General features: G+C 32.7%; 1 protein-coding gene and 1 pseudogene across 1 annotated transcript in view; both read right to left on the bottom strand.

Annotated features, from left to right (window-relative positions):
- Positions 1 to 20,443, bottom strand: part of LOC145248888 (BTB/POZ domain-containing protein KCTD6-like) — a 194,274-nt gene that overhangs the window by 42,071 nt on the left and 131,760 nt on the right. The window lies entirely within an intron of this gene.
- LOC145249203 (U2 spliceosomal RNA) lies at positions 14,383 to 14,508 on the bottom strand (annotated as a pseudogene).

Raw genomic sequence — 20,443 nt, 5'->3', positions numbered from 1 at the left:
GGAGTGGGGAATGGCGTTCATTGCCCTAGTCAGGAAAGAACGTCAAACATTGGGAGTTTCTGTCGAGTCTCTGTAACAGGCAAAGAGTATCAAAGTCGGACAATAGGCAGAGCCTATCTACTTCTTAAGCAGTTTAGGTTTGCAAACCGGTAATTTGTTCAAGTCACCAGCTCTAGGAGGATTGCCGACCAGAACTGAAGAGGCCTCCCTCCTCTTTATTTATGCCAAGACATATGAGATCAGTAGCACAGGTTTAGCTTCAGAGTTTTCCTTCTCCTAAACGGATAACCTGAGAAGATGTGTGTGTCTATCGGCCCTGAAGGGGTTATCCCCGTGCCTGGGTTCTAAAACAACAATGCTGGGGAGCCATGATTTAATATACTGTTTTGTTTTTAAATCTCTGACACCATGTTTCATGGTAAACAACTTATGTTTCCAGTAAACTTTGGCTTATCATGAGTTCGAGGAAGCTAATTGCTTCAGTGATTGCAGGAGATTAAATGAATTACTGACAAAATAAGTTTCCAATGAAGGACTAAAAAAATAAATTTTTTATGTAGTTTTTAAGTTTAAAAAAAACTTCCAGGACAATATATAATTTCTGTGGAAATATGTTGGGGTTTTTTTTTCAATGATATTTCACCTTTTAAATTATACCAATCCTTAATTTATGAAGCACAATGTAATTACAGAGCATATAACAAATAAATGACAAAAGATTATATTCTAAGTTTCCTGATATTGGCCATCTTACAATTTATTCCTTCAAGTTCGTCGACATTCACAATTCTTGACAGCACCTGTTTCTTAGTGCAAAATAATTAATTCAATTATTATATCAATCAATTAATCGATTTTTCCCTTAAGTCCTCAGAAGAAATAGCACCTATCAACCCATCAAAAGAAAAAAAGCAGGTGTAGCTTTTAAGACTTTTAAGCTGGTGTCAAGACGGCAGGGTTTTGTTAATCTCATGGTAGACGAAATGAACAGTAAAAAAACAAGAAACGAGAAGCAGGCATTGTGTGGAAAGTAATGTTAATGAATTCCTTTTGCTAAAACAGAAAAATCAGCCAAATCGGATTTATTTATTTTTGTTTGTTCCTTTGCGACGGTACCAGACGGCGTGGGGATCCAACAGAGGTTTGAACTTTAATGAACACGGTTCAAATATAACGGCCACGTTACACATTCATGATCCAAAAGTATTATTGATTGTGTTTCATAAATTAACACCCAAGATGGGAACAGTAATGCAAACGATACAAATAAATGTAGTATTGTAGTGAATAATCCCTATTAATCCAGAACTGTACACCAAACGATACTATAATACTTACTTTGTTGCATTTTATTTTAACAAAAGTCTGCACAAAATTTCAGCCAAATTAGCCCAGTAGTTTTTGAGAAAACTTCTAGAGTAAATGTGGTATTATCATGATTAACCCCTATCAATCTCCAACTGTGCATCAAAAGAATACTATAATACTTAGTTTGCTGCACCTTATTATAGCAAATGTCTGTACATAATTTCAGTAAGATCGGTCCAATAGTTTCTCAGAAAACTTCTAAAGTAAATGTGGTATCGTGGTGATGACTCTCTATCAATCTCTAAATGTGCATCAAAAGAATACTATAATATTTAGTTTGCTGCACCTTATTATAGCAAATGTCTGTACATAATTTCAGTAAGATCGGTCTAATAGTTTCTCAGAAAACTTCTAAAGTAAATGTGGTATCGTGGTGATGACTCTCTATCAATCTCTAAATGTGCATCAAAAGAATACTATAATATTTAGTTTGCTGCACCTTATTATAGCAAATGTCTGTACATAATTTCAGTAAGATCGGTCCAATAGTTTCTCAGAAAACTTCTAAAGTAAATGTGGTATCGTGGTGATGACTCTCTATCAATCTCTAAATGTGCATCAAAAGAATACTATAATATTTAGTTTGCTGCACCTTATTATAGCAAAGGTTCATACAATATTTCATTGAGATTGGTTTAGTAGTTTCTAAGAAAGAAATGAAACAGACAGAGACTAAGAGAAATATGATGTAGATTTGTACCATAAGTTTTTTTTGTTTTTTTTAACTTACAAGTGAATACAATTTCGACCAAGTAAAACATCTATTTCACTGAGCACATGGAATTAAGGCTACCTCTATTGTTTATAAATCACCCTCTTTCTGATAAAACTCAATTCCTCCCTAAATACCACACACAACTGAACGTACATTTCCTCTCCACAAATTAAGTCCCACAATATGTGTGTGCTCTCTTTTCGTACTTCATATGAAAATACAGTAAACATTGAAGAATCAAATTGACCAATCATTCGTTTATCAGAATGTATCAGAATGAATTAAGTATAGAGGCAGAAGAAATATGGCTAACAAAATTAATATTCAATATCCCGATACGCATGGACATATATATTACGAAAAGTGCAAGTAGACTTGCATTTTATTTAAGAACATCTTATGTTATTAAAAAATATATTATGTTATTAAAAATAGAGATATGTTATGTTGTGTTATTAAAACACAATAAAGATATTTTATGTTGTGTTATGAAAAAAATAAAGATATGTTATGTCATGTTATTAAAAAAATAAAGATATGTTATGTTGTGTTATGAAAAAAATAAAGATATTTTATGTTGTGTTATTAAAAAAATAAAGATATTCTATGTTGTGTTATGAAAAAATAAAGATATTCTATGTTGTGTTATGAAAAAAATAAAGATATTTTGTGTCGTGTTATTAAAAAAATAAATATATGTTATGTTGTGTTATTAAAAAAATCGAGATATTTTATGTTGTGTTATGAAAAAAATAAAGATATGTTATGTCGTGTTATAAAAAAATAAAGATATGTTATGTTGTGTTATTAAAAAAATAAAGATATTTTATGTTGTGTTATTAAAAAAATAAAGATATTTTATGTCGTGTTATTAAAAAAATAAAGATATTTTATGTTTTGTTATGAAAAAAATAAAGTTATGTTATGTCGTGTTATTAAAAAATAAAGATATTTTATGTTGTGTTATTTAAAAAAATCAAGATATTTTATGTTGTGTTATTTAAAACATAAAGGTAGGTTATGTTGTTATGTTATTAAAAAATAAAGGTATGTTATATTGTATTATTGAAAAAATAAAGACATGTCGTGTTATTAAAAATATAAACATGTGTTGACGTTTCTGAATTTTTGAGATGAGAATTGGGTATTCATATTATTTTGATTCATCGGACTACTGTTCTCATTTTGAGTGTGATTTTCACGAGTAGTCTGATGAATCAAAATAATATGAATATGTTGTTTTATTAAAAAATAAAGATATATTGTGTTATTAAAAAATAAAGATATGTTGGGTTATTAAAAAATAAAGATATGTTATCCTGTTTTATCAAAAAATAAAGATGTGCTGTGTTATTAAAAAATAAAGATATGTTGTGTTATTAAAAAATAAAGATATGTTGTTGTTGTTTTATTAAAAAATAAAGATATGTTGTTGTTTTATTAAAAAATAAAGATATGTTATGCTATTTTATTAAAAAATAAAGATATGTTGTTTTATTAAAAAATAAAGATATGTTATGTTATTAAAAAATAAGGATATGTTATGTTGTGCTATTAAAAAATAAAGATATGTTGTGTTATTAAAAAATAAAGATATGTACCATGGAGATAAATTAGATTTGTGATGATTAAAATCATCCATCTATCATCAGTTTAATATTCAGAGTCGAGGAAAAAACAGGAAAGAATTCCAAAGTCTAGTAGTCCAATACAAGAAACTATGAGAGTAGAAGACTTTCTGGCATCTAGAGACCTTTATAGTGAAGTGATGGAATTTTGCTGTTTGTCGAGTAAGTAAGGACATCGAGGAGCCACAAATGCTATGAGTTCATCAAAGAACATTCCATTGAAGTACTTGCAAAATAGGGACAGGGATGCAACATTGTGGCGATGGGATAGAGGTTGGAGCTTAACTGATAGTATGGGACCTATTAGGTTTGAGACTCTTTTTTTGTTTTATTAAAAGATAGGGGTCTATACCATAGAGATAAAACCATAAGATATGTAATAGTTATAATTAAATGCTTCCACGGTATCATTATATTTGGTTTATGTCCATTTTACGTGTTGGCATATATAAAACAGCTTTTATCAGTTGAATTCCAAACCAATCTATCTCTGGCCAGGTATTTATTTATCCTTTTTTCTTTCAAATCCACTCAATAAATTTCTCCAATGTTTCCCTTTACGTATGGACTGTGAACTTTCCTTTCCTAGCTTTGTAAACTATTCTACATCTATTAACCCATGAATTCATTTATTTCAATGTGACGATACCAACAAAGTCTTCTGCTCTGCACATATCTCTCTATAATTTTCAGATTCCCTCTTTCTCTGAGCTCACCAGATCTAAACCGGTCTATGAGACTCACATTACACATCCATCATATTATGCTCATATCACTTCTCCCCATGCAATTATTACCTTGTATTATGTATATAAATGATAAAAACTTAGACATATGTGTATTTGCCTGTGTATAAATATTTAACCGATAAACTCTTAAACTACTGGTCACATAATACTAAAATTAACAGGAAATAGTAATCATACACCAAGGATGGTTTATAACATGCAAAAGCATTGAATGAATGAATAACGCATACAGATATAAAAAAAAATAATATTTCTATTATTTTTTAAACAACTTTAATAGTTTATTTTGGAAGTATATTCCATAAAGAAAATGAACAATCCACTTTAAAAAGAGAAATTTTTTATATTTTATTCGCAGTTTTGTATTAAGGGTGTCAAAAATCCCCTAAAAATTCTGATATACCTAGCCGAACACTGAAGGTGACAACAATAGTAAGAATAATCTAAATAATATGAATAATCAAAAATTCAGAAACCTAAAATTACGGTTTACTATAAAAACAGAATTTAACAAAAAAAAAAAAAAAATCAGACAAAAAGTGAAATTTTTTAAAAATAAATTTGTTTTATGTAAAAAATAAAATGTAAATTATCTATTGTATTATCTTACTATGACAAATTATGAGTTTGTATTATTTAAATTATTCAGACTATTATTCTCATCTTCAAAACGAGAGCAGGCTAACCCCATGGATTAATTAAAGGGTTCTGTTCAAAATTTTGTGCAAATTCATGAGTTCAATAGTAAGATTCTTGAGTTTGATAGGAAACACCTGAAGATTGCAGGTTACATTGGCTGAAATAGTATGAATAATCAATTGTTATCTAAAAAATTCAGGAACCAAAAATTATGGGTTACTATAAAACAGAATTTAACAGAAAAAAAAAGTGAAAAATTTTGAAAAAAAAAAAAAATTGTTTTATTTGAAAAAAAATCAGACAAAAACTGAAACATTTTAACAATAAATTTGTTTTATGTAAAAACAAGGGAGGGGGTGGGGGGCTCGGGGGGAGGGACTGTTTCTTAGAACTTTTTATATACTCCTTAGATTATAATATCTCCAATTTACGAAACGAGGTCGTCTCTATCTTTTATTTCAGTGACTTTTATGTTACAAAATACAAAATTTATGCTGAGATTTCATTTCTCTATGGCGTGATGTTTGACCTAGAAAACCACACATTGACGTTCATTTAACCACCTGCTTTTTTAAACGTTTAATTTTACCCATTCTCACTTCTCTGCCTGCTTAGTGTAGCGGTAACGTGTCACATTTTTTTTTTTTTTTGCTTTAGCCTCAAGACTTCAGGTTCGAGCCTACCACCTTACCAAAACTTTTTTTTTTTTTTTCTTTTACACCTACAAACACCTGGGCAACGCCGGGCACCCCTGCTAGTCTATAATATAAATCTCACCTGTCTGTTTAAATGTATGTATGTATGTATGTAACATAGGAATTTTCATTCATCTTATTCAACGGGGCCATACCATCAGAGTTTCCTGTCCCAATAGTGTCTAGATTGCATCTTCCTCTGAGGTCATCAGAGCTAAGATTGTGCTTAAAACTCACATTACACATCATATTATTCTTATATTTTACTAAAAGCATGAATTTGTCACCATCTCAAATTTTAATGTCATCACATCATTTCTAGCAAATATTTCAAACTAAACAACTAAGGCTGGAACACTATATGTTTTGGTTTCGATTCTAGCTGATAGGATCCAAGTCATTTTTTTTTTTTTTTTTCTTAAATCACTACTATATATTGGATACAATATAATAACACTGGGCAACAATATTTTATTTTTTGAACGGTGTTTGGATTTCTACAACTGATTTATGGTATTTTTGTTAAATCAGGAAATAGCATCTGTTTCTTTCCATCAGATAAGGTTTTTGCGCTAAGTTGATTTGAAAAAAAAAAATCAGATCTTGTGACAAAATCGATTACATTTTTTGTGGCATTATCAGCTGATTACTTTCTCAACACATATCATCCTAAATATGTTTTTAAGAGCAAAAATATTCTGCCAAGAACATATGGATTACCTAAGAGAAGTATCAATTACTGTAAACTGAATGGTGGACATTGACAAAGATAATTGCATGTTGCTTCACCATTGTTCAAACTTTAGGGTTTGAACTTCCGTTTCTTCAAACTCCTGGAATACTTAGGTCTCTTTTCAGATTCCAACAGTAGTCAGCCATCATAACTGCATTCCAGCGACCCTGATACCAGGTCTCTATCTTTTTCAGGTCTTGATGAAAGTTCTCCCCCCCCCCTCTGCTTGTCACTCATTGAACCCAGGTTCTCAGAAAATTCTGTTGATATGTGAAAATAGGTAGTGTATCTTGACGTTCATGTCGGAGCCCAGGTTTCTGAAAGCAGTCGCCATGTTGTTGACAAGTTTTGCAGAGTTTCTGGCCTTATTGTTGCCAAGGTTTCTCCACTCCCAAGACAAATGCCTTCCACGATTCCAATTCAACTTTGTTCATTGAATTTTCAAACTCAGGATCTCTGATGAGCTGCTGGATCTGAGAACTGTCAAAAGTGCCAGCTTTTAACTTCTCCGTGGTCAATCATGGCAATATCTGGCAGTAAGTGAAATAAAGTGAAGTGAAGCAGTCACTATCATTGTCCAGGGCTTTGATAAATTGCTTGATTAAACCGAGTTTGGTGTGCAGCGATGGTAAGAATTCGAATCCCTCGTCGCCAAGTTGTTGTGGCCCCGGAAGGGTCGCTAAGGTAAAACACGGACATAGATATGAGTTAGAAAGGTAAGATATACTGAAACAAAAAACACAATATACAAAGAGCAACAGTCGTAGCACATATCACCAAGATGGCGTACTACGAAGTTAACAAATCATTATTTATCACTCTCCCACCACGAGAGGATGTGATACAAGGTCGGAAGATGGGAAAATTGGGCCAGCGCCCCAAGAAAAGGATCACCCTGACTCTGTAAAAATAAATCCGAGTAGCCTCGTCGGCATTCCCCGGTGAGGGCGCCCCAGACAACAAGCGATAAACTTGCTCTTCCCGAAAACCGGGAAGCAAGGCCTGGAAGGATAGACCTCCTAGTGTTACACAGAACATCTGTCTGACAGTATAAAGGCCATCAAAATGGCATAGTCTCTGTCACTGACCACCAGAGGGTCATTGATAATGTTCCTTTCTTTGCAATGCCAATTCCTCCTGCACAGTCCTTTTTGTGTATACTGAGCACCAATTTTTGGAAGATTTGGAAGTTTATTATTTCAAACTGATCTCTTTTCGACATAATCACTCAGAACTATTAGACCTGAATACTTCTTGTCATTAAAATAATCATTTCCAATCAAAACAATTATTTGACATGCCATTTACCAACACCTACTTCTTCTAAAATGCTCCACACGTGGATACATGTGAACAAAAACGTAAAAAAAAACGTGTCTGTAGCTCAAAAACTTGACTCGATTGAGCAAAACCAATGTGATTTTTGGATGCAGCACATCAGATTCGTCTTAAATCAGCTGAAGAAAAACGCAGACAAAAAATTTGTTGTAATCAATGGAGTATTGGCTTTACGATAATAAATATGAAATCTGCATGAAGCATATTTTACGAACATATCACGCCAGGGGAGGGGGGACACTACTTTATATTGGGTACAATATAATAATCAATAGAGTAATGGCTCTATAATAATGAATAAGAAGTCTGCATACATTAAAATATCATATTTAAGTGTACATTACAACTGAGGTACTACCCCAAACTATCTCTATCATATGCAGTAGCCAAGGAAAAATAATATAACGATAGAAAAACGTGAACATGAAAAGTAACATGGTTAAGCTTAAACATGGAAAAGTAAAGGACTAGCTGAAAAAGAACAAGATATTCTAGTAAAAAATATAATAAATTTATAACTTCAAATATTGCAGCATTAAGAATTGATTATATAATATTATAAATTGAATTAAAAAAAAAAAAAATCTTAATGCTGCAATATTTTAAGTTATAAATTTATTATATTTTTTACTAAAATATCTTGTCCTTTTCTTTTCCAGTTTTAACTTGACCCGTTTTTACTTTTCCATGTTTAAGCTTAACCATATTACTTTTCATGATTTTTCCAGGCCTCCAATAAATTCACTTGTTCTTTGTTTAATTTCAGTCTTATTTTTTTTTTTGCCCCCATAAACACACTTGTAATAACAATGTACGGCACTCGTCTGCTTTCAATAAAATCCCCCCAATTATCTCCCTTTTATGCTTACATTCTCTCTGTTTAACTTGTTACTTATCTTCTCGAATTAGTAACAACTGTAGTCACAAAAAGCGTCATATTTTTTACATATTTTTACGATTTTGAACATATTTTTTACATATTTTTACGATTTTGAACACTAGAAAATTCATCATAATTTTTGTTTTACTGAACGAAAATTGAAAAATTTATTTTTCACAATATAGTTGAGAAAGTGATCTATAAATATTATATATATAATTGTTTGAAATTTGGTCGAAAAATGAATGAGCGGTGAAGCTTTAAAGCAGTTCTAAATGACTAAAACTGCTACTTAACCATATATTCAAACACTACAGTATTTGAATGATAAGAGGCCTAAACTCCAAGCCATGGTCTGTTGCACAGAAAATACTATTGTTTTGTTATGACTGTGCTAACTGGAGATAAACATCAAATCAAATTCTTGTTGCATAATTACAAATAAGTCTTTTTTCTACTTCTGTATTATCCTTATCCAGATGAATAAAACAGTAGATGTATGTATGTGTGCGTGTTTGACCGATAAACTCTTACACTGTGAGTTATGTAACACTGAAATTAAAAGGAAATAATAATCGTACACAAAGGATGGTTTATAATGAGTAAATGTTTTGTTTGGATCGATGAATAACGCGTACAGATATATGTCGCCAAGTTGGAATGCAAAATGTTCATTTCAACTTGTTCACATAGTATTATTAGTTTTACGCATGCGCAAATTTAATCATAGTTAAATGACGTTTAATTTTAAATCTTTCTCATCTGCCGGGTTAGTTCAAACGCGGCTGGAGCACTAAATAACTGACGGTACCAAAGTCATATTTTTTAAAGCATTTGAAATCAATAATATATATATATATATATATATATATATATATATATATATATATATATATATATATATATATATATATATATATATGAATGAATGAAAACAAAGGGATGTAGTGTTTACCTGATATACGCAATGGTAAACTTCAAACTAATATAAATAACAGTATTTATATATAGAAAATTTAATCCCAACCGAATTTAAAAAGCTTAATACGCAATAGAGAGTATAGCTTATTATAAGAGAAAAGAAATTAAAACTGTAAGTTGAACTTTACAATCAAAATTTATTGTTCGCCTGAATACTCCAAAAAACAATTTACAAAGTCCTTATTCCGCAGAGTTTCAAAGATTGCTATTCTTGTTATTCTTCTAATCAGAGGACATAAAGAAATTAGCAAATTATATTTGTAGCAATGCTAGAATTTGCTAGTTAAGGCATTAAGTGAAACCGCAATTTATTGTAGTTATAAATTGCCAAATGTTTTTATATATATTTTTTTACATATCCAACATTTTTTCACTTTTTTATTTGGCAATTATTATTATGGGCATCTGTTATTTATTCAAAGAGTATAAAGATAGCGAGTCGAGTACGATAGCCATTAGGCCAGTTTGACACAATCTTTAAAAAGTGTTTTCATGTCTACTTATTCTTTACATAAGTAATCCGTCACGTGAACGATTCACGCAAGCGCATTCGTGAAACAGTTGACAAACAGATAAAAATCCGATGCTCCACTGTACAAATTTTTCAATTTTGAACCATTAGCAGTACTTTTTATCTGGATGAACACCAATTAAAATGTTTTCCACGTGCCTGGATACTCTATATACCAAATTTCAAGTCTGTAGATTAAAAATTCGTTGAGTATATAGGTTGAGAAGTGTCCTCGCACACACACACACACACACACACACACATTCTCACTTTTACAGATGTATGGATAATTGATCAAGCATTGCCGAAGGCTCTTTTCAGAAACTTGTGTTTTTATTCAAACCCTTAAACGCAAAATGTCTTGCCGCCTGCAATTATAAAATCATAAAAAGGATTACAAGAAAAATATCCCTAAAGATTGGATTCTTCTCTGAATAATTTAGATTAAAATATTTTTTTTTAAAAAAACTGCATTGTAACGGCTTCTATGCTTCCATATTTTTTTCAATCCAAGCAATGCTTCATGAATAAACAAATGGTGCATCTACCTGACAATTACAAGAAACCTTCTCAGCCACCGATAGCCATGATTAATAATATGCTACCTGAGGGCTCTCCGTTCAAACTCCTCGGCTTAACATTCACAGGCAACATAAAATAGAACAAATCCATTGAAGACATTGCCAAGACTGCTGCAAAGAAGGTGGACTCTCTTTAGCGTGCTAGAAAATTGCTTGCACCTGAGAGTATCCTTTAGTTCTCCCTCTTAGAAGGAGTCCAAAAAAAGAATCTCACATCTAATAGGTCCTGCATTATCAGCTAAGCTCCAACCTCTGTCCCATCACTGCAATGTTGTATCCCTGTGCCTGTTTTACAAATACTTTAATAGAATGTGTTTTGATGAAGTATAGCACTCATGCCTCCTTGACGTACATACTTCCGTCCAAACCACAAGCAGCAAAATCCCACGCTTTCACTATCGAAATCCATTGATGCCAGAAAGGCCTTTAATCTGATAGTTTCTTCCCTCTGACTGCTAGACTTTGAAATTTTTTTCTTTTTTTTTTTTTTTTTTTACTTGGAGGTCACCACTTATCAAAACTTGGAGGCCACTCGAGGATAAGGGTTAAATGTTAGGTAGATGGTAAGACAGCATGAGCGGTTATGGTGGAACCTGTGTAAGGCTAGATTATTTAGGAGGCGGAGGGTTCAATGAGAATATATATATATATATATATATATATATATATATATATATATATATATATACATTAGATTTGACCATGTCATTTTCAGCCGGGAAGCAGACACACGGTAAGGAGTTCCACAGATGGACAGTTCTAGAAACGAAAATCTGCTCATGAAATTTCCATTTAGTTTTAGAAACAGATAGAGAGTGAGGATAGTTGTTGTAGCGAGACGAGTTCTTTGAATTTCCTCCCGGTTTCCTGTTTCCCTGACTGTACTGACACGCAGAAGTTTAAATATAATATGAACAGACATCTCGCTACTCAACTTTACTGTTAGACTTCATCCCAAATAGTAGCTCCTTATGTTCCAAGTGGAAATATATGCTTTGTTTGGGGTAAAAAAAGTAAAAAGAAAAAAAAATGCCATTATATTTCATTGAATTGCAATGAAAATTATTTTTAAAATTCTTTAGCGTTTTAAATATCATCATCACTATATTCAGTTTAATGTCCGTTTTAAATGCCAGCAGATGCTGGAATGCTTAGCTTAAAATGTGTTATTTGATATAAACTTTATAAATTAACATGTTTTTTTTTTAATTTTTTGTTTGGTTGTTTTGTTTTTTTGTTTTTTTCTAGTATAACTGATGGTAAAACACTTTAACAGTCGTGCGGGGAGAGGGGAAAAATGACTATACACATATCTAAGGCAATGGTTAGAAGCTTATTGAATAACTTCCAGTCTGTAGTGGAATAGGGCTGTAAATGGACCGTAAAATTTAATTCTTCTCAAATTTAATTTAATTTTTAGATCAGTAAAAAGCCATTATTACAAACCTTTTTTCTTATAGAAATCGCTTCAGACAAGTCATGAAACCACTCTTATTTTCACCAATATTGACCTAAAAATGATCTTATCCAGTCAACAGGAAAGGGGTAATCTTCCATCATGATAATGCCCATCCTCACCCAGCACTACTGACCAAAAATCTCCTAGGAGAATTTGCTTGGGAAATCTTGCCTCATCCTGCATATTCTCCTCACTTAGCACCATCGGACTATCACTTGTGACAAGGATTACAACACCATTTAGATGGCCTTAGGTTAACATCGCACATCAAAGTCTTAAGGATTTTACAAGTGAGGCATTTATAAGCTCGTTAACAGATGGAATGAAGTTATAGAGAGCAAAATTTGTCATAATGAATAAAGATTTTCATAAACAGTTTTTCATTTACAAAATGAAATTTTAAAATCAGCAAAAAGTTTCTGCACCAGTCTAATAACATACATCCATCAGTCAACTGACAATCCTCCATCCATTGCATTAATTCTAAGCGTCAATTAGCTTTTGGCCTTGATAAGTGGTGAACCATTATTAATTTTTTTTTTTTTTTTTAACTTATACACACATAATTATCATGATGATGGTCGAAGCGAGTATGCAGGTTTCTAAAGGTTTCATTCATATGAGATAACAGTCCCAATTCAAGATCCACACATTCTTTCATTCTTTCATTATTTCATTATTTCATTCTTTCACAATTCGGGCGTACGTTATCATTTAGCAATTGTGTACATGTCTGATTTTTCTTGCTGCTCACAGATCTTCAGCACCATCATGTCGTTCACTTTCAAACCTATTCACTAGTGCTGGGACGATTAATCGGAATCGGAAGCGGTATTGGAATCAGAAAAATTTGAACCTATTTTCCGATGCCAAAACCGATTCCTTAAATTATCTTTTTTATTTGATTTTTGGTTTAAAAAAAGATCTTCCACTACTTGTAGTAATAATAAAAATAATAAATATTTATTGATTTAAAACTTCCAGTAAGATTAAAATCTCTAGATCACTTCCTCACAAATGTGTTTTTATGTTTGAGAAAATATAAGCACATTTAAGATGTGTTTTGACATATGTTTTTAATATGAGAAAAAAAAAATGATGCGACCGAGATGATGTACACCATAGTTTTTTTTTGTTTTTTTTTTATATTAATGCAAACACTATGTAATAACTCGACTAAAAATGGTATAAAATTATTTTGTTCATTCAGTGTCCGTTTTGGAGGATCTAACATGGAATTACCAACCATTATACTGCCTGTAGCTTTGGTCTCTTTAGGATTAGACCTATTTTTTTTTTTTTTTTTTTTTTACATAGGCATCACCACTTATCAAGGCCCAGAGGCCGCTCGAGGATACGGGTTAAAGAGTGTACAGTAGTAAATTGGACAATATAGTGATCGTTAGTAATGGAAATCCGGTAAATTTGTTGACTTAAGTGGGACGGCTCATCAAGAACTTGTTTACGTTGGACTTGAAGACAAACATATTGTAGTCAGCTGGAAAGCAGGCAAACGGAAGGCGTGCAGTTCTAAGAAAGAAACTTTGTTCATGGAATCTACGTTTAGGTTTGGGCATTTCTTGTCTTTGTGATGGTCATCTTTCATTTTTGATAGTTTCTTACATCAAGGAGGTTCATTCCTTGTCTAGAGTAATTTCTGAACGTCACTGAACGAAAATGTCATGTTCCAAAAATTACATAAATTAATCAAGTAGTTTTCTTTCATTTTTTTTTTTACAATGTTTATAATAACTTGCATATATTATATGGTTAATTTTGATCTCTGTAGTTAGAATCGAGTAATCTTTCTTTCATTTAAAACAAGGCCGATAGCCATTAGTCACGTGCGCTCGTGTAATGAACGAATGCATGAATGTAGGATTGATATGAAATTCTTAAAGATAAACTAAAATGACCGAAAAATGGGGCTGAAATGACTTAAATAAATAAAAAGTAAATGACTTAGAATGACTTTAATGAACTTAAGAATGAATTGGATGACCTTAAGAATGACTTAAATGCTTAAAAAATAAATGGAATCCTTCAAAAACAACTTAAATGATCTGGAGAATGACTTGAATGGCTTTGAGACTGACTGGTTGTAAAGTGGGTGATTATTTTACATTAAATTAATATAGAAAAGTGATCCCCCACTTTATATCACAATAAGTACAGCATTTAGTAAGAACAGTTACTACACTTTTATCTTGGCCAAAAGGCCAAGAAAAAAAGGGTATTTATTTGCTCCCCCACCGAGCAAATTAGGCACAAGGCCGATTTTTAATGTGAGGAGTGATGGGGAAATGGGGACCAACTCCCCGGGGAGTAGGGGAGCTGGATAGTGACAATTGGTATGAAGGGTTGCCCCTACATTGACCAAGTTCTTATATGTGAGGCTACCCCCACATATGGTCTTTGCTTGCAGTATCTGCCGGAACAGATACTACACTTTGAGATATTAAATCCTTTATTCATGTTAAAACACACAGTGAAAATCAACAATGAACAAAAAACTTAGGCACGTGGCCAACTCAAAAGAGGGGATTGTGGGGGTCGTTGGTCATCCTTGTCACTCCAGAACTAAACAAAATCAAAAGTTTCTCCCAGCTAGTATCTTCTTTCACCATAATACCGCATTCACCCTTTCATACTAGGGGACGTCCTACTTAACTCCCAATTTTTAAAACATTTTTTATTGACGTGTAAAAACAAAAAGATAAGAATAAAAATGGTACAATAATTCATTTGTGTTGAGGGTGGGGGAAGAAAAAACAAAAGGTGATTAGTAGAACCCTCCCAACCCCGTCTAGTTGATAGACTGCCCGTTCCACTAGGTTTGTAAAAGGAACCTCGCTTCTGCGGGTCAGTCTCTAAGTGGGGATGCCCTCTAGATGGGGGTGAATGGAGAAAAGAAAATTTTGTGGGTAAGGAATGGGGGTTAGTTTGTATTTCTTTCTCTCCAAGATGGGTGAAATTTAGAGGAGGGGGTGAAAACAAAAATTGCAAGTACGAGGAGGTGGGAATCTTGGAGGTTTCCTAATCGGGGAGGGATGGAACACACACTTAGCTAGCTGAGAGGCTACTTGTTTAATTTTACTTTACGGAAGTGCGCGTTCCACACCTAGATGGGGAACACGTATTCAAATTTGGCTCCTCTTCATACACACAGACTTGCTACATGTATCCATCTTCTGTCAAATGTCGCGCGATGCAGCCTTCTTCTATCACATCTGATCTTCACCTGTAGTTGGTGTTTAAAGAAAGCGATCAGATCCTGATCAGAAAAAGACCCCCCCCCCCCCGGCAACCTTGCAGACACGACATCCAAATCACCATTCTCGCCACGGCCAGGATCGTAACGTAGACCATTTGTCTTTCCTGGTCCCACGGCGGCCTCATGTTGTCCACGACACTGGATACGGTAATTGGCCGAGGATGCTCAGGGTCGATGCAAGCTGTCACTTCGCTAACATACGACCAGTACTGGCGGAGTTCGCGACAATTGAAGAAAACATGATCAGTCGTTTCTACGCCGTTGTCCCACAACGGGGACAATCAGGCGACTCCAAAAACCCGGAATTGCATTGTAAATTGTTGAATGGAAGTGCATTTCAGACCAATCGCCAGGTCAGAGAGAACTCTGAATTGTTCAGATGACTCGAACCTGGCGCCCAGCTCCACGCGGAGCGGATCTCACTCTTCTGCCAACCCAAACGAAAAAAGCTAAGAACAGCATCTATTAACAGACCTTTGATCTTAACCAAAAAGGCCAAGCACAAAAGTGTTACGGACAGACCAACCAACTGATAGACCGACTGACAGACCGACAGACTGACGGAGTGACTTATAGAGTCGCTTGCACGCGACTAACAGCATGGCGGATTAAAACACAAAGTCATGCAAACTCATAATATGTGATTCTTTTTTTAGTTAAACAAAAAAAACTACTTTGTAATTTTACATGATTTTTGGAATATGACATTTGCGTTTGGTGATGGTATGTACATTAAAAAAAAAAAAAACATTTTCTGTATTTTTAATTTTTTAATTAGGTTGCATTCTGGACAAGCACCTCATTTTCCATATTCTGAATTAATCTATTTCTATGGAAAATACCATCCTTAACATTATTTCCCCACGCCCGCAACTAATTATTGCTCCCCTGACCCTAGTCACCTCAAAGTATAAAAAACACAATGAAAGAAATATGCCGAGAATCTGAATGGACAAAAGGAGAAAAATAAATTACGTTTATCTTATTTCGTTTTCTTTATAACCGTTTCCTATTTTTATTTATTTATTTTTTTTATTTTTATTTTTATTTTTTTTTGTCGTGAAGAAGAATTTAGATATTTATTTGTGCGTGCATAAATTTATCTCACCCATTTCTGCGTTATGCTGGTTTTTCAAGGTCGTGTCCAATTAAGTATTTCTTGTCATTGAGTCCTTTCTCATTTTGTCTCGTCTTTCTTACTCGTTGGTCACCTAAACACAGCTTTTGTTTATATATATATATATATATATATATATATATATATATATATATATATATATATATATATATATATATATATATATAGAGAGAGAGAGAGAGAGAGAGAGAGAGAGAGAGAGAGAGAGAGAGAGAGAGAGAGAGAGAGAGCGAAACGGACAGACAGATAGATAGATTCAGTACTCTTGTTTACAGCACTAGTTGTGGCAACCTGTAATTTTCCCTGGTGACGGAGTTTTCCCATGTTGTGACCTGTCAGCGTTGCTTCTAAGTACAGAAGCTTTGAGCTGGGTCAAACAGAAATACAAAAAAGAAATCCACAATCAAAGTGAATCACACACCTTTTATTTGTATAGCAGTTACAATCTTCTTGTGAAAATTTGTGTTAACATGAATTTCAAAAAGGATGCACCGATATAAGAATATTGGTTGGAATAATCCAAATAATATAATCACAAATCTGGTTTATTTTTAAAAGTTTAGCTTGAAAAATTCTTTAAATGCATCTGGTTTGGTTTGGTTTGGTTTGCTAAAACTACATATCAACCCTTTTCAGGATATTTAATGTTGAATACGGCTATTTTAGTAAAAGTTTTTATGCTTTAAATTCTTTATATCTCCAGATACTGAATCATGGTGTTTGCTTTGATTTAGTTGGTTTCTTCTACAAAATATCAACCTTTTTTTTTTTTTTTAGAGTTATTTAATATTAAATCCAAGAATTTTGAAAAAAAAAAAAAAAAAAAAAAAAAAAAGGTTTTATGGTTCAAGCTCTTTATTTAGTCATGGTGTTTGGTTTGGTTTGGTTATTTTGTAGAGCAAAATTGCTTATATGATTTTAATTGGAATTCATTATTGAGATGAGTATTATTTATGTTAATTTATTTATTGCGGACTATTATTCTCAAACATTGTGAAACAACAACTAATAAAGATGAGAATAATAGTCTGCAATAAATAAATTAAGCAAAATTGTTGTCTTGTTTTTTTACTTCGCAGAACATGATTGAGTTTGCAAAGGAAAAGGAAAAAAAAAAAAAGAAATAACAAATGTTTCATAGATTTTAGACCAGAAAGCGCCAGTTCTTTTTTTTTTAATAAACATATATTACAGACAAAACAAATATATAAAGATATAATATTTCTGAATTTTTGAGATGAGGATTGGTTATTGTATTATTTGGATTCATTGGACTACTGTTTTCATCTTGAGTGTGATTTTCACAACGTTTCGGTCGATGTAACCTCCAACCTTCTTCAGGTGTATCTTGTCGAATATGGGAATATTTCTATCAAACTTGCAGACTTGGTGCCGTGGTTAGAGTACTTAGAAAAATAATCAATTGTAAAAAGTGATATTCTCCAGATGGTTGACGGTTCAATCCTCAGTGTTGGTGACCAAAAAATACAAACGCGAATTACTTACGACCTCTATCTAGTCATGGCTGACGGAACAAGAGCATGCTACCTCCGTGAAGTAAATAAAGGGTTCTTCTTGAAATTCTGTCCAAATTCCTGAGTTTGACAGAAACATTCCCAAGTTCGACAAGATACGTCTGAAGAAGGTCGGAGGTTACATCAACCAAAACGTTGTGAAAATCACACTCAAGATGAGAACAGTAGTCCGATGAATCCAAATAATACTAATTTAATGTTCTATCAATATTTTGTTTAATTTTTCGATTTTTGAGAGATTATCTCTGGATGATATGTCTGTCCGCCATATTTAGTTCAAATGCCTCTAACGAGACCATCGTTGCATTCGTTTTTAACTCCAGCTTAACACTGCTTTTGTTTCTAAGTAAATAAACGTTTTAAAATACGTTAAAACACAAAAAACTTATTCATGTAGGTAGAAGTATAATTTATGTTGCCTTTGGTAACTTATTTGTTGCTTACATATTTTTTCACTACCCTTTTTTTGCTATTGTAAAAAAAAAAAAAAAATGCCCGCATTGTTTAAGGAAATATTTAAAACTGGAATAGTGGGTACCAGTCACTGACTGTTATTCGAGCAGGGACAAGATCAACGTTTCTGAATTTTTGAGATGAGGATTGGTTATTGTATTATTTGGATTCATTGGACTACTGTTCTCATCTTGAGTGTCATTTTCACAACGTTTCGATCGATGTAACCGCCGACTTTCCTTAGGTGTATCTTGTCGAACTCGGAAATTTGGGCGGAATTTTGAATTCCAAATTTCCAGTTCGACAAAAACATTCCCGAGTTCGGACAAGATACACCTGAAGGAGGTCGGAGGTTAGATCGAATGAAACAGTATAAAAATGACACTCAAGTTGAGAACAGTAGTCCAATGAATTCAAATGATATATATAAAGATATATACAACACAGATTTGGGAGAACCAGGTTGGAAATCAGGTGAACCATGTAAATATTTCAAACATCACTAAGTTAAAGTAGTACTACGAGTCACATTGGATTCAAACTCGGCACACATATGTCGTCAGTATATCATTATCCACACACACACACACACACACACACATTATATATATATATATATATATATATATATATATATATATATATAGAGAGAGAGAGAGAGAGAGAGAGAGAGAGAGAGAGAGAGAATATTTTTATTTATATAGACAAATATTACATAGACGCTATACTGAACATGCTAATGTTTTCGACAGTTGGTTTGCAAAAACTAAAAGTCTTCGTCAGGCGATGTAATATTGCTTATGTGTCACTGAAGATGCCTGGTTTTCAAATAGAAGAGAAAAAAAATGTATTTTTTCATAAAAATAAAATGTTAAACTTATAATTAAAAATGAAGAAGGGGAGGGGGACATTTTAGACTCCAAATATAGGATGGTACATCTGCTACTAGTCTCTCGCTCCTTGACAAGGTTCAAAAGAGCGTCGCAAACCTGATAGTCCCTGAACTGATATCTAAGCAGCTTGTTTCCACTTTGGAGATAGTTTTTTTTTTTTTGTTTTTTTTTTTTGTTTTTTTAGAAAATCGCCCATGTATGTCTGTAGAATACTGTTTTAAAAAATAATAAATAAATAAAAATAAAATATTATTTGTTTACGTCCAAATAAAATTTTTTGCAACTTTCTACAGGGAGCGGTTGCTGTTTTCGCCATTACATGTAGAAGTTCAAGTGTAATGCTCATCTCCCTTCATAATACCCCTGCAACTTATGTCCCTGATAATAGCCCCCTACTTCAGAGTGGCACTGTGCCTTGTTTGGGGTTAAAATTGAATTTTTAAAAAAATTGGATACTAAAAATCACTGAATCTTTTTTAATTTTTCAGTTATAGCTTTTTGTCATAACATGAGAAGGGGTTATGCTTTGCTGATACTGACTGGATTGTGGATTACTACTGCTTTTTTTTTTTACCTGGAATTCTTTACAATTAAAAGCTGATTGGATTGATGCTGTAGCAGTGTCAGAGTTTTGGCGGAATTTTTTACACCCCCCCAACAAAAAACTGCGAATAAAATATAAAAAAACTCGTCATTTCTGTTTTTAAAGTGGGTTGTTTATTTTCTTTATGGAATATACTTCCAAAATAAACTATTAAAGTTATTTAAAACATAATAAAAATATTATTTTTTATTTGTTAAAAGACAGTGTAGACAAAATGTCCGCGTATTCAATCACCGCCAGTGGATATTTTGTCAACACGGTTTTTTAAC

This window comes from Euprymna scolopes, chromosome 27, assembly GCF_053919585.1.
Source record: "Euprymna scolopes isolate OS-2025 chromosome 27, ASM5391958v1, whole genome shotgun sequence".
NCBI classification, from domain to species: Eukaryota; Metazoa; Mollusca; class Cephalopoda; order Sepiida; family Sepiolidae; genus Euprymna; species Euprymna scolopes.
Note: the sequence above shows the minus strand (reverse complement) of the source record. Positions and strands in the feature narration are given on the sequence as shown.